This window comes from Paroedura picta, chromosome 4 (genome assembly GCF_049243985.1).
Source record: "Paroedura picta isolate Pp20150507F chromosome 4, Ppicta_v3.0, whole genome shotgun sequence".
NCBI classification, from domain to species: Eukaryota; Metazoa; Chordata; class Lepidosauria; order Squamata; family Gekkonidae; genus Paroedura; species Paroedura picta.
The window spans coordinates 58,400,107-58,413,365 of NC_135372.1; the positions used below are offsets into that span (position 1 = coordinate 58,400,107).

Below are 13,259 nucleotides of genomic sequence, written 5' to 3' on the forward strand. Positions count from 1 at the left end.
ATTTCTAGCCTCCCCTCCCCCCCACACACACACCTGTTGTACCCCAAATGCTTCACAATATACTGATCCTTAGATAAAGGGAACCATGAGGAGCAGTTATGGGGGTTGCATGTGGGCTGCAGCAGGGGGGGGGGAGAGAAAAACAGGCTTTGTAGGTAGAAACCCTTCCATCTGGAAATTGTATGAGTAGGTCCAAGCCACTGGAGTAGCTCCCGGGCTGACCATCAGGAGGGTGGCATTGTAGAGAAGAACAGACTGATGAGACTTGTACAAGAAAGAGGCAATGAGCATTTTGTTAAGATTTAGATGAGGAGGACATGGGGAACATCTGGTTGCTTATTAATTTGTTCTTTTTATTCTATTACCCAATGTGCAATACATACGTATATACATCCTTAGTTTGGTATGTATATATATTTTTTCTTTTCTCTTTATTTTTTTCTAGAATATTTTAAAGTGGTTGGGAGAAATCCAATAACAGGTGAGTTATGCCTGTCTCTAATAAATTACAGGGAACCCATGGGCATCTGATGTTACACTGTTTTACAGTTACAACCCCGGCTTTTGGATTGCAATGGATTTAGTAACTATGCGTTGGGATTGCCCTGTCAATCTTCTAGGCATGAAAAGGCAGCAGCAGCATTGCTAATGCAAAGATTTTGATGCAGGATGGAGATTTTCATGCTGAAGAAGTGCCAGTAGCAAGAAAGCCAGAAATAGGTTGCCATTCTCCAGGTGAGGCCTGGAGTTCTTCCAGCATTACAACCAATATCTCCTGCCTGCAAACATCAGTTCTTACAGGACTGACAGATCTACAGAAAATGACAGGAATACCTACAGGAATACCTACAGGAAATGACAGATTCAGAGGGCAGTCTGGGTGGAATCACATCTCTGCTGAACTAACTCCTCAACAACTGCCCTTCCAAGGCTCTGTCATCAGATCTGCAGGAATTTCCCAAGGCAGAGTTGGCAACCCTAGCCCCAAGGGCTATGCCAACCCTCGTAGTTGTTTAATTGCTGAGCATCAATCATGTCAATTGTTGAACATCAATCGTGTCAATAAAATTAGAGTCCAGTGGCACGTTTAAGACCAACAAAGATTTATTCAAGGTGCGAGCTTTCGAGTGCAAGCACTTTGTTGGTCTTAAAGGTGCTACTGGACTCTGATTTTATTGTGCTACTTCAGACCAACATGGCTACTCATTTGAATCTATCAATCGTGTCAGTTTCATTTTCTAGCTTGGTGATGCCTGTGCCAAAGAGTTGGTTTTTTTTCAATGAGTAGCTCAGCTGTTCTACATCTCATAGCAACATGTGGAGAAAAGGAAGCAGCAGTGTCTTAATTATAGAGCAGTGCAGCAGTTACAAATGAACCTTCTATCAGGGCTAGATGTTTCCCCAGAAAGATGTAATCAGTTCACACTGTTATTGTAGGGATGTGGGGGCTTTTGTGGGGGGGGGGGGTGACATTTCAGATTGTGATCTCATAAACAGACCTTAAAATTCTCAGTTTACAAAGGAAGCCAAATTCCTATAATTAGGGAGATTGTCTCACGCCCCCCCCCCCTTCTAAGTCAAACTGAGATGGGGAAGGGGAGAAAGCAGCTTCGATTCTGGCCTCCCACTGGAAAATATGGCCCATTTTGAAGCATATCAGAAAAGAGTAGGGTAATTGAACTGCAACATCTCACATGCTGGCGATGAGGAATGGAATTGACAGTTTGTGTGAATTCTGAGTCCCCCTGCATATAGGCAGTCCTAGCTCAGCTGGTGCTGGGTTTTGCTCCGTGGAGTTTTCCTTCTGATTGCTGGTGAGTGACTGTTCTGGCTTCTGCAGACAGCACAGCCATCTCGGGAATTCATTTGACATGTTGTGCTGCTGTTAGCTTGATGGAGCATAGTGAGGACAGAGCTGCAAAGGAACTGCTATTTCCTCAAGTGGGAAGCAATGTTCTACTATTTCCTCACTTAAGCTAAACCTCGTTCACTGGCTCTTGCTGCACACTGCTTGGCTGATCATGGTAATATGTTGCTGGCCGTTATCACTGTATTACAGTTATAAACTGAGTTATCTGTATCGTTTCTGTTTCATGTAAACCGCCCTGAGCCTCCAGGAAGGGCAGTATATCTTTTCCCTCTTAATAAAACAGTAAGGGGTGTTGGGGTGGGCTCAGTCCGTGATGGGGAGGGGCAACAATTGGTCCCATGGCCCTGGACTGACAAGCGGAGGGGCCAATCAGAAGGCGCCCCTTACCAGGACAGACCAAAATTCCATCCAGCCAGGGGCAATCTGGAGAAATGGCTGCCAGTCTGCTCCTGACCACCAAAGGGAGAGGAGGCCAGTAGGGCTGCCGAGGGGAATGAGAACAGAGGCTTGGACAGGCTGCGCCAGCCCTTTTCGCCCCAAGGCTGTCCTAACTGCCATGTCCAACTGTAACTTTGCCTCAGAACCCTGACAGAGCTGGCAGGAGGCTGCAGAGTGCTCCCCCTCCCCCTCCCTCCCGGCCTGCTGCAAAGGAACCTCTGACAGGCCCTGACTGAGGGAAGGAGGCCTTTCCAAGAGCAACGCAGGGGAGCCTGAGGGCCTTCCTTTTGAGGGGGGGGGGACTTTCCACTTCAGCCAAACAGTTGCCTGACAGGGAGGCCACAGAAAAGCCCCTTCTCACTTAAAATACTGCTCTGGCCGGGGGTTAGACACAGCCAAGCCATGTGTCTTTCCTCTTTGCAACTCTCTGCAGATTTGAGGCCACTGCACAGTGTTATTCTGCAGATGAAACTGTTTTTTTTTTGTCTCCTGTTTCATCTGCACAACAACCCTGTGCAGTAGGCCTCAAGTCTTTCAATTCAACAACAACCTGTGTGGGAGTCCTTAAATGTTTGTTCTCTACCACAACCCTGTCCAAAGTAGCCCTTTCTGCCTAGGGAGCTGATCTTTATACTCTGCAGGTGAGCTGTAATTCCCGGAGCTCTCCAGGCCACACCTGTAGGTTGGCTACCCCTGGGTTGGAAATATTCCTGGAGGTTTGGAGGTGGGACTTCAAAATCGTACAATGCCTCAGAGTCCAGCCTTCAAATGAGCCATTTTTGCCTGCAGATCGAGGGAGTGGTGCAGGTGTGTCCCTCCTGGGCCAGCCCTTACCAGCAACTATTTGTATTCTGGGGCGCAGACAGGCAGACCAGCATCAGTCCTATGAGTCTGGAAAGTGCAGGAAGATCTAAATAAATACTTACAGCCTGAAACTGTAAATAGTAGGTGGGAGAGGAAAGGAAGATGATTGGAAAATGCTTTGAGACACCTTAGGTCTGCTGGGTCACTGCGGCCCATTCCCAGTTCTCTCAGACCTCTCACAGCCCCACATACCTCACAGGTTGACTATTGTGGGGAGACGAATGGAAAAGGTGTTTGTTAACTGCTTTGAGACTCCTTTGAGTAATAAACAACAGGGTACAAAAATCCGTTCTTCTGAGCAACCATGAAAGAAGCATGTGGGCACATAACATTTTATCAACAGTGAAAAAAATGGAGAAGAAGGAGCAGGGTGGACACCTGTGTACTGTGACTACCCCATGTGTATTAGGGCAGAGGGGCATTTAGGTGTCTGTGGCCTAATTCCCACAAGAAGGGAAATGATGCAGAACTAGGGGGAATTGGTTGCCATGTAATCTTCCCCTAAGAAGAGTCTCCAGTCTGATTTTCCCTTCACATATCTGAGGACATGGCTCTGGAAAGCTCATCTGTAACCACTATGCCACAATTCCCAAAGGTCAGTCTTCTCCCACACTCAACAAACATTCCACACCACAGGTTCTTGACACCCATATCTCCACACCCATGCCCTCATTTGCCACTCCTCCCACACAACACACACATTCAACCCCATACCCTTACAGACTGGACAACTCCTCCCCTTCCTCTTCCCACTGCCAAGCTCTAGCGCCTGTTGTATTCTTGGATACAACGGACTTTGCCCCTAGTAAATATATAATTAATAAATAATATGCAGTGGCAAAGAAGCAATGCTGGTGTTTGCCGGCCCACCTAGAAGTTCATCTGTACAGGAGCTCCTACGATAATACGGTGCTCTCATATTTAGAGAAGCCTAAAAGCCCCTTTCAGATGTCCCGATGTATGCTACCCATAATGCTTCTAATACAGGAGGCTGCCAAGTTGCATGAACAGAGGAGTTCATGTGTTTTGCATACAGATTCACCACCAGTATGTACAGGACAGAATCCTGAAAACTCTAGTGGTCAGTTCATATTCACCAAAAATACATGAAAATCTGAATAATACCACTGTCCAGACAACATGGTAACCATGTATACCACCCGGATCTATGAGTAGCTGAGTACTTGTGGATGTAAAGTCAGTAAAAGGCTTATTTTTGCAAATGATATTTGGGAAATATTTGACATCAAAATAGTTACAGGGAATGTTTTGGATATGAAATGTGCTTCATCTCTAATTCCTATTTTGTACATATATTGGTCTGTCACCCTTGCTAAATAAAAAAGAACATATTTGGATCCGGTAAAAATGGCCCCACCAAAGATGAAGTATTAACTCGGTTTATTATGTTTGGGTGCAAATTAAGTAGTACCTTATGGGCCTCTTCAGTTTCACTCATCCACCCTTCTAGCAGAAAAGATTCCTTGCCTATTTTGTACTCTGTTTTCTATAATATTCAGTCACTGGGCAGGCTGATTTTAATTTAGTTTCTTATTGAAAGGCTAATAATATACTGCTCCTTGTTCCAAATTTAGCTCTCATATAACTGTCAGGTTGTATGGTTGCTACCTAATCCAACCATGACTGATTCAGGGATGAAGCACTTAACAGCTATCTTTATTTAGATAAGCATAGGCTGACCGCCTGATCAAGTTCGTACTTTCTTGGGTTAGAACTGTGATGAAACAGATTTTGCCATAATAAGAGATCAAGTGATTAAGCTGTAGTCTGTGACAGACTTTCTGAGACTTTGGGTTGCTATATGGAGACATAGTCCCATTTTTTTTCATAGCCATCCTTGATATTCCTCAGAACTGAATGGGTGGCAATATCTTGGTCATTTTGGACTTAATGGCTGGTAATGGAGAGTTATCTATAATCATCTGCCACACCTATAAAGAAAGAAATATTTATTTTTAGCCTGCCCCTTCCAATGTTGCTCAGGGCGGGTGACAATATTATAAAACATCATGCAAATAAGTTAAAAACATTATTAAGCTAACTAAGTGCCCCCAGCAACAATTTCCAGACAGGGTGTCTTGGCATCAGGAGCTGGTCTTTCCATCTCTTCCAGTGCTGAGGCCAGAATTTATGGGTGGTTATTTTGGGCCCCACCACAAACCTGATGGAATAGCTTGACTTTCAGGCCCTGTGGAACTGATTAAGGGCCCACAGAGTCCTGTTCTCCCTTGGGAGTGCTTTTCACCAGGCAGATCAAGGCCGATTTGACCTTCTTTGGGCCAGGGATCCTGTGTCTGTGTTCACCTTAATAAGTAATTTTGCTTTCATAAGTAACAACTATAAGCTTCAGTTCATTTCATGACCAAGAAGAAGAAGAAGACCAAGGCCACCGAGTCATAGCTATGGCATTTGTATTTCTCATTAGCCTAGGATTTGGAACAAATTTCCTAAATCCATGTACCTCTCATTGATTTTGGAGCAGATTTGTATGTTGTTGTTAGGTGCGAAGTCGTGTCCGACCCATTGCAACCCCATGGACAATGATCCTCCACAGATTTGTATAGCTTCGCCTAATTGAAACTACCAACACAAGTTCCCTACTGTTGTGGTTTATTTTCTTCACTTAAGATATATTCCACCTTTTTTCTGCTTTCCAAGAGTCCTAGAATAAGGATCTAAGAATGCCCACCACAGGACCAAGTCTGAACTTGGTTAAGGAATTTAAAGCTCAGAGGTTCGGCTGAGAAGGTTTGCTAACCTGCAGTTATACTAGGCAGAGGAAGCAAAATTTATGTTAAGAAACTTGTGGTGAAATTGGCCAGAGTTCAAATCAGAAGTTTCTTCTTGGGATAGGGGAGGGGAATGATTCTGCACAAGCTGTTTGAAAATGTGGGAAACTATCTATTGATCAATGGATCAATTCAGTACATAAATGCTGACTAAGAGCATACCCTAGAAGGAGATCACTGTAAAGCTTGTTTAAATCCTTCTTTATATGTACTATTGCAAATAAGCTTTTCAGGAATATGGTGGAGCTGAACTTGTGATCTGCTCATTGAAAGCACTGGAAATATTTTTCTTTACATTGGGTCCATCTGACCCCAGAAATGCAGAATACCTACTATACAGGCTTACTGAAGACAACTATCTAATTTGGAGGGAGAGAATGAAAAGTCACCTCCTGGAGATGGGACTAGGGCATGCCATTAGAAACTGGGAGATGACCTGAGATTCTGAAGGAAAGAAGAAGGCAAGAGGAGCCCTGATGGAGATGTTTGGAGAGTCATCTAAGTGCAGACAGCAAAAGAAGTCTGGTTGGTGTTAGAGAGGCTTTATGTTGGCTAATTACAAGAATCAAGTCATCCCAAATGCTAGGACCTTTTGACACATTTTCATGGCATGTTCTGTGCCTGCACACAGAGAAGCAGGTTACACGGTTTGTAATAAGCAATTACCTGCCCTCTGTTCCTTATCTTGACCCATGGAAATCGTCTTGGCCCAATGTTCACAGCTGCCTGTCAACACTGGAGTGCCTCACAGCACTGATGACAATGTGACAAATCATAAGAATTCATTTAACAAATACAGATAATAAAATGAAATGTCACATTTTATTAGACTGTGCCTGCCCCATCTGTCTAAATGATTTTTAAATGCCAATGGGGGGGGTGCCCCTACCCAAAAAAGAAAGGCTAATAGGCCATGTCCCTTAGAATTGTTTGAATACTGCTATATTGGCTCTTTAACATTTGCTTTTCATTGAAGAGACAATTTAGCTGCACTATAATGTCTTGGTCGCCAGAAGGGGACAGTTTGAGTAGTAGCATGTTACTGAGCCATTCTGCTCCATCTGTGATCTCTGCCTTATAAGAGTAGACCCATTCACTGCTTTCTGTCACCCTACAATTTGCTTGCTCAGAACTTACTCCTTGTTGGTGTTATATTCAAAAAGGTCACTAAAAGAACTCTCTTGGAAGCTGCCAAAGTTTGTACGTATGTAAATATGTATGTATTGCATTTATATGCCACCTCTCTTGGCCCGGCCATCTCGTAGTAATGGATCTCTTACTTCAAAGAAAATGAAATCTCAGTATATTTAGGAAATTAACACATGTATTTTCTGCCTAGCATATGCCCATTACATTTGAATTGTCTACATGCAACAGTTGTGGTTGGCTACATCCACTCAACATCTTAATAATCTGTGCAGCAGCTACTCTAACTGGAACGATGTTCACCCCATGATGTATACAGCATATGTATTGCTAATGCATACATGTCTTCGGTATTGTCAAGTCCACCAGCTTGCTTCTTGAAAAGGTAACCAGGCTCACCCACCTGTGAGCAGATCTACTTGTGAGCAAGTGCCCTAGGTTGCTCTTCCAAGTGACAGGCTGGAATACCTACTCTTGACTATCCCCATTTTCACAATCTATTTCGAGTCATTCATGGAATAAGGTATTATGATGTGGCTGAGTGAGAACATGGAATGAGATGCACATTGAACTTTGCATCTGATTCAAATCAATGTGAGCTTGGTTTCTATGACATCCACAAACAAAGTGAAGCTCAGGGAAGAGAACTGCAGTCCAAGGACTCCTTAATGGGAGCAAAGTTGAGAGTCTGCTGTAGAATGGAGGATGCAGTGGGAATTGCACACCTCCTCCACCTCCACAAAAGGACTGCAGCCCTTCCTTCTGTTGTTGAAAATGGATTGTAGTATCCAAGTTATCATGTGGGCACAGTTTGCATCCTCACTCAGATGATCTGTGACCAAAGGACTCATCCAGTAAATGATAAGGGTGCATAGGCCAGCCTGTATGTACTGAGCACCTTAGGACAGTGATTTTGCACATGATAATGATGTTATCCGTTCAATCATGTCCGACCCCTGGCAATTCTATAGGAAAGTTTTCATCATATGTGTCTATTAATGTCCGCTTCTTTTAGTTGGTTCATGGTCATCCCTGTATCGGCTTTGATCGTGTCAAGCTAGCGGATCCTTTGGGGACCACGTTTCCTTTTGCTGCTGACCATGCCAAGCATTCCCCCTTCAAGGATCGCTGCCTTGTTGTGGCAAGGGGGCTTGCGTAGTTCAGTGAAGCTATGAGCTATAATGTGCAGGGCCACCCAAGACAGACAGGTCATAGCTGAGAGCTCTGACAAAAGGTCATCCACTGGAGAAGGAAATGGCAAACCACTCCAGTATCTTTGCCATGAAAACTCTATGGACAGTTCCAATAGGCATAACAATATGACGCCGGAAGATGAGCCTCTCAGGTCGGAAAGTGTCCAATATGCTACTGGGGATGAGCAGACGGCTAGTACAAGTAGCGCCAGAATGAATTAAGCGACTGGGCCAAAGCCGAAAGGACGCTCAGTTGTGGAAGTAACTGGTGGCGAAAAGACAGTCCGATGCTGTAAAGATTTTTATTCCATAGGAACCTGGAACGTCAGATCCATGAATCAAGGTAAGCTGGACGTGGTCAAACAAGAAATTACAAGACTGAACATCGACATTTTAGGAATCAGTGAACTAAAATGGACAGGAATGGGTGAATTTAATTCAGATGACCATCAGGTATACTACTGTGGACAAGAATCTCGCAGAAGAAATGGAGTAGCCTTCATAATCAATAAGAGAGTAGGAAAAGCAGTCTTGGGATACAATCCCCAAAATGACAGAATGATCTCAGTTCGAATCCAAGGCAAACCATTCAACATCACAGTGATCCAGGTCTACGCCCCAACCACTGCTGCTGAAGAGGATGAAGTTGATCAGTTCTATGAAGCCCTACAACACCTTCTAGAAGCAACGCCAAAAAATGATGTGCTTATCATCATGGGGGATTGGAATGCTAAAGTAGGAAGCCAAAAGATAACCGGGATAACAGGCAAGTTTGGCCTTGGAGTACAAAATGAAGCAGGGCACAGGCTGGTAGAATTTTGTCAAGAGAATACAATGGTCATAGCAAACACTCTTTTCCAACAACCCAAGAGACGACTCTACACATGGACATCACCAGACGGTCAACACAGAAATCAGATTGACTATGTGCTCTGCAGCCAAAGATGGAAAAGTTCTATCCAGTCAATAAAAACAAGACCAGGAGCTGATTGTGGTTCAGATCATGAGCTTCTTGTTGTAAAATTTAGGCTTAAATTGAAGAAAGTAGGGAAAAGCACTAGGCCACTCAGGTATGAACTAAATCATATCCCCGACGAATACACAGTAGAGGTGACAAATAGATTTAAGGAATTAGATCTGATAGACAGAGTGCCTGAAGAACTATGGACGGAGGTTCGCAACATTGTACAAGAGGTAGCAACTAAAACCATCCCAAAGAAAAAGAAATGCAAGAAATCAAAATGGCTGTCTGAGGAAGCTTTACAAATAGCTAAGGAGAGAAGGGAAGTGAAAGGCAAGGGAGAAAGAGAAAGATACACCCAATTGAATGCAGAATTCCAGAGAAAAGCTAGAAGAGATAAGAATGCCTTCTTAAATGAACAGTGCAAACAAATAGAAGAAAACAATAGAATGGGGAGGACCAGAGATCTTTTCAAGAAAATTGGAGATATGAAGAGAACGTTTCATGCAAAGTTGGGTATGATAAGGGACCAAAATGGTAGGGACCTCACAGAAGCAGAAGAGATTAGGCCTGGAGGATCATTGTCCATGGGGTCGCGATGGGTCGGACACGACTTCGCACATAACAACAACAAATGCCAAGCATTAATGTTTTTTCTAATGAGTTTGATTGCATGATGTGTCCAAAGTAAGTGAGCTTTAGCCGTAATCTCTTGCCTTCTAATGACATAGTTGGTTTGCTCCTCTCTAAAACTATCTTGTTGGTAACTTTGGCTGTCCATGGTAGTCAACAGATTTTGCACATGTGAGTTAGCAAAATACATACTAGTAGTGCAGGGATATTCCTTAAGAAATACAGACCAAGAAGAACTCAAGCAAATGTGTTCTGGTATGCATATGAAAGGATGGAGCTGGTCATATGAAAAATCATTTTATTGCTTGGGATAGAGATTAAATATACCCCAATTTTACTCTGTTTTCTATTTTGGTAGTTTAGGGCCATGAGAGAATCTTAGCATATGTTAGAAGAAGAAGAAGAAGAAGAAGAAGAAGAAGAAGAAGAAGAAGAAGAAGAAGAAGAAGAAGAAGAAGAAGAAGACGAAGAAGAAGAAGACGAAGACGAAGACGAAGACGAAGACGAAGACGACGACGACGACGACGACAGAGTTGGTTCTTATATGCCACTTTTCCCTACCCGAAGGAGGCTCAAAGCGGCTTACAATTGCCTTCCCATTCCTCTCCCCACAACAGACAACCTTGTGGCGTGGGTGAGGCTGAGAGAGCCCTGATATTACTGCTCGGTCAGAACAGCTTTATCAGAGCCGTGGCGAGCCCAAGGTCACCTAGCTGGCTGCATGTGGGGGAGCGCAGAATCGAACCTGGCATGCCAAATTAGAAGTCCACACTCCTAACCACTACACCAAACTGGCTCTCAACCCTTGAGCTTGTTATTCCTACCCAAAGGTTAAGCTTGTACTCTCAAATTTTCCAAAACTCAATTACTGTGTATGCAATATGTAAAAAGTTTTGGCCTAACTGTGGCAGTATATAAGAAGGTTTGACCTAACTGTGCCTTTCTGAAGAAGCAAGCAGTGACTGACGAAAGCTCATACCTGGCAGCAAAACAGGAAGTCAATGAGCCTGAGGAGAACAATTTGTGCCTTGGATATGTCCTCTCTCACACACACACCCATCATCCTATCCTGGCCCACTGGGTCCCAGGGGTTCCCCTCTTGGGTCTGACAGATGACTCAGCCATTCTCTGTGCTCCTCTTTCAGCCAATCCACCCTGTCTGGCTGAGTCAGCTCCAGAATCTGACTCCATTCCTATGATTGGTGTAGTGCCAGCTTGGTGTAGTGGTTAGGAGTGCAGACTTCTAATCTGGCATGCCAGGTTTGATTCTGCACTCCCCCACATGCAACCAGCTGGGTTCTGACCGAGCAGGAATATCAGGGCTCTCTCAGCCTCACCCACCTCACAGGGTGTCTGTTCTTCTTCTTCATGATTGTGGGATTAGGCTCCCATGGCAGGTGACACTGCCTCTGTGTCTGTGACTTTTCCTGGCTTAGTAACTCACAAAGGCTGCTTCCATTTTACTTGCAAATAATTGTCCTGCACCAGAGGCAGCAACTGTCCTTGCCTTTTGAGCAGCTTTCCTGATTCACCTGGAGGCAGATCCGCGGGACCTCATACCAGGATGAAGATGTGATCAGAAAAGTCTAGAGATCTAGACAATGATAGGAAATGCCAGCAAGTACTATGTGACCTGGAGAGAGGGTTCCAGCATTTGGGAATCATGTTCAGTTTGTCATTTGTCCCACAAGTAATTATTCTGCTTGATGGTACTGCCATCAGCCTTAAAGAGCTACATGAGATCAACCTGCAGGGCATCTCTGTAGGTAGCAGCAAGGAGAGTCTGCGAACACAAGTGTTTCCATTCACTCACTTCCTGGCAGATGTCTTAGAGCTGACCCCACCCTGGGTGTCATTGTTATTGTCCAAGCAACTGTGGCATTGACTGGTTCAGACCCAACTTTCTTCTAATGCAGAACTCTGCCTTGAATGATTATATATGGTTACACGTTCCAGTGACAGGGAAGGGTTTTTGTTACTTTTCTTGACAAGGTTTTGAAAAGGACATTCTTAACCTTATAATGCTGTTATTGTGTGCCAAATCATTAATCATCTGCAATTTCAAGTGTCTTGTTTGATTTCCTTTTCCAGAAGCACTTTAAGAACTGTGCTGAGCTATACTGTATTCTCTAGAGAGCTTTCTCTCTAAATGTTCCACTGTGATTACAGTATCATTGAATGGAGTATGGATTCAAAGGGTAAAAGTGTGCTGTGGGATCCGTTAACCCATTTTCTCTCCTGTTTGGTTATTAAACAAGACTTGAAACAATTGGACCATCATAGGAGAACCCTACAGGACATGACATTAGCAGTAGGCTAGATTCACTGCCCAATCTCTGTGTCATGTTCACTGAATTCCAATCTCTTATCAAGGCTGATTTTTTTAAAGGATATCATGAAGGCCATAATTTTCATCTTTGCTTGTGCAATGATAGATGCTGCAATAAGGGACTGTTGTGAGGAATACCCAGCTTTTCCTAAGTCTAGCAAAATAATTTTTCCTTGTCTGGAGAAATAATGACATTTAAGGCTAGGGTCCCCCCCCCTCTACTGCAGTATTTTCACACACATTTTCTAGACTCTGCCTAAAGCTGTTGGTTCTTCTGAGAGGAATCTTTAAGTGTGAGAGAGGAGACACATGCACCTTTAACTTTTTCAGAAAAGAAACAAACTCATACCCTGTTACAAATGTTATTTTAGGTGCTTTTGATGAAGGTTTCAAACAGTATATTTAAATCCATGAATGAGCTGTGTCTGAAATGCTCTTCCCTGCACAGACATTCACCTTTTCCGCATCACTCTCTGTTTGTTAAAACATTCTAATTTCTGCACTATAGCACTGGACAGAAATAGCAGATCTGTGTTCTAATGACAGCCTTCCAAGACTTGCAGCTGCCAAGTTACACAAAAACAATAGATGAAAAGTGGCCCACCAATCCCGCTGTTATTCAGTGCACGCAGTTTTTGGTGTTACAATATTTTCTAGCCAAAATTGTTTGTAGCAAATGACTTGATGTTCAGCCATCACTGTAACCCATGAATGGTGAGCTGGGATTGGCCAGTAAGTGACTTGTTGCCAAGAGGATCTCTATACGAGGGTAAGTCAAAATTTCAGAATTGCACCCATTATGCTTTTATAGTGCTGTCAACAGATCAGGAAACAAAAACTACCTGCCATGTTACAGGCTGATTGGCTTAAAATAAATTAGCCTATTATTAAACTCTCACTATCCCTTTGAAAAGTTGCAAAAATCTGTCCCAAAGTATATAATTTGCAGTGTTATAAGCAAAGATCTTAGTAGGTACAGAATTAAATATTCACTTTCCAAGTATAGCATCAAAAT

The 13,259-nt window shown here is 43.5% G+C and overlaps 1 pseudogene; it reads left to right on the forward strand.

The window, feature by feature from the left end:
* Positions 1 to 11,207: 11,207 nt before the first annotated feature.
* Positions 11,208 to 12,002, forward strand: LOC143836796 (MAD2L1-binding protein-like; annotated as a pseudogene).
* The last annotated feature ends 1,257 nt before the right edge of the window (positions 12,003 to 13,259 follow it).